Here is a 3,039-nt window from a genome sequence, read left to right as displayed (position 1 = left end):
CTTATTATATGACAGGCATTTTTCTAGGTATTTACATGTAATAACTCATTTAATCTCTGTAACTACCCCAAAAGTAGTAAAACTTACTGTCTTTATTTTACACGGTAGACTCACAGACTATTAAATTAACTTTTTAAAAGTTTCTTTTTTCCTCTTCCACATCAGCATCAGCAGTCAATGTTTGTGAAGTACCCAACAAGTTCTAAGTTCTTACATAAGTCAGAGTTATCACACTACACAACTCCCAGGGTACCATTCACATGGCATGAGTGATGCCCCCTGTAATAGTGCAGTGAACAGGCTGGGTTCTCCAAAAACCTTAGCTAGAGACAGATGATCCCCGATTACCCCTGTTAGCTCCATAATTCTCTGGCATTACAGTGGTGAAGCAACATGGGAATGGCATGGATTTTGGGCTTGAGAGACCAGAGCTAAATCTTAGCTTTACCACATTACCAAGCACTGACTGCGAGGGTCTGTTTCGTAGTTGTAAATAGCAATAATTTTTTTTATAGTGTTTTCATGGATATTAAATGAGATTGAGTAAATACTTGATAACTGGTGGGGATTTAATAAGTAGTGGCTATTGTTTTTATTACCAATAATATTTTTTAACAGGTATTTGGGACTACAGATCCTGTCCTCAACAAGATTAATGGGGGGAAGTGCTATAAACACAAATGACTGCATTATAATAGGACAGTTACATATGATAGATATTCAATAGCAAGGAAGAGATTGCCTCCAGAGAATTATCAGGAAGAATTCCTCAGAAAACAGTGATGAGTTGTACAGCAGAAGCCTTTTAAATGGTAACTTTTGTCAAATAAGTAAAGTAGATGCAAATAATGTTCTGGGTCTCTGCTGTTGGAAATTAGCATTATTACTGCCCTTCTAGGCTTTCTGCTTGAAATTTCTGCAATTTGGAGGACTTCCTGTACTCTGCTCTTCTAGCCCTTCCAAAATTTTATAAGCATCCTTATTGAATTCCTTCCTGATGTAGTCATTTTTGATTGTCTGACTGAAGCATTTTGTGTTTGGAGAATGAAGTTGGGGATTCCAACATCAGTGTTCCTTGGGCAGACCATGGATGTTAAGGCTCTCTCTCCAACTTTCAGAAATGTTTGTACAGGACTTTGTACACTTTGTAGTGTACTTTCAGAAATGTTTGTACAGGAGTGCTGTGGGTCACAGCTTCTGAAGAGTGTCACAATGTGCTAGCAAGAAAAATTTTTTTTTTAAAGATTTTATTTATTTATTCGACAGAGAGAGAGACAGCCAGCGAGAGAGGGAATACAAGCAGGGGGAGTGGGAGAGGAAGAAGCAGGCTCATAGCAGAAGAGCCTGACGTGGGGCTCGATCCCAGAACTCCGGGATCACGCCCTGAGCCGAAGGCAGAGGCTTAACCGCTGTGCCACCCAGGCGCCCCAACTAGCAAGAAATTTTTATCACTTAAAAAAAAAACCCACACAGCATCCTTGAACCAGTTTCCTATATTCAAACTCGGACAAACTCTGGGCCTAAGTTGTGCTTACTTGGGCCTAAGATGTTTGCCATCCCATAAATGGTAAGTTTATATTTATTGAGTACCACTAATGTATTCAATAGAAGAGTAGTAACTATTTATAGATGTCCCAAACAAAACTCAGCAGTGTTTGCATCCAGGAAGCACAAGAACAGTTCTTCAGTTTTCTTGCCTAGGCATATCATAAAATATGGTCATAATGAATGATGATGAATCCACTGGGTAACAGCAGAGCTGGTATTGATGTCAGATTATGCACCCTTCCATGCTTGCAGCAATGACAATGAATTTAATGGTCTCTTTTGAAAAAGCGGTTCAATCCAGTAACTGCTGAAATCCCTGCTACCTGTTTATTATAGTCTCTTTTGTCCCCTGGGACTTCGCCAGCATATTTAAAAAGCCAAAGTCGAGATCACTGTGCAATACTTACTACTAACAATATGTGTTCCTTTTCAGACAGTGATTAATAAACATAAAGAATTGTGATCTGGGGAAAAAGTTGAACATACTTTATGGATTTTCAAAAAGTACTTTCCCAAGCCTGGCAGATCAACCCTAAATAGAATTTATGGAAAAAAGTAAAGCTGGATATGAATCACTATATCAATCCATCAAACATTTCATAAAGAGGCAGTAGGCATCAAGAAAAAAATAACAAAGACGAGTGGTAGGCCTCTCTTGTCTTTTAAAATGAATACAATAAAAGTTATTTATTTTCAGGAATATCATAAAGATCCAGATCTTTCAGTCTACACATTTTCTTCCATCACTTAGATCCACAGGATGTGGTATTGAGTAGTCAGTACAGAATTACTATATTATAAGAATGTAGTTTCAAAGTTAACTGAAATTATAAATAATTAACACAAAACTTCTTTTACACTTCACCCCACAACGAAACACATACATCATCTTAATGGTTCTTAAAGCCTTTAAAAAAATCTATGATCTCCAGGATGTCGCTGATGCTTAGTAATCTTCCCGTGAGCACAGACTTTGGAACTCCAGATAAATGTGATTGCTAAATATAGGGGCGTTTCTGATTCTAGGAGCCTTGTTGTCAATTAGGTCTTTAGATAAACACTGGGGTGTCCAGACCTAGATTTGGGGTCTTCTCAGTCCATGAATGGCTAATAAAATGGATAACTCTTGAATACTATGCACACCTGAGGCTCATTCAATCACCAGATATTCATTAATGCCTTACTATGAATCTACTGTAATTTTTCTATGTGTAATGCCCAGAATACTCTGTTCACTTTAGTCCATATTTTTGCAAGAAAAATGAGTCTTGAACAAAGGTACATAATTTATTTTAATACTTAAAACCGTTCTTTCTCTGGTAATTGTTATACAAAGACACATTCTAGAATGCAGTCATGGAAAGCATATATTACTGAGTATAGAGGAACTTACTAGTGAGTATTTCCTATGTCAAGTCCAAATACTCCCTTTTCTTTTTGTTCTTTCTCTCAAAGATATCAGGGACTTAGTCCTTCCATTCAATTATCATT

The sequence above is a fragment of the Ursus arctos genome, unplaced genomic scaffold (genome assembly GCF_023065955.2).
Source record: "Ursus arctos isolate Adak ecotype North America unplaced genomic scaffold, UrsArc2.0 scaffold_20, whole genome shotgun sequence".
In the NCBI taxonomy this organism is placed as follows: Eukaryota; Metazoa; Chordata; class Mammalia; order Carnivora; family Ursidae; genus Ursus; species Ursus arctos.
Note: the sequence above shows the minus strand (reverse complement) of the source record.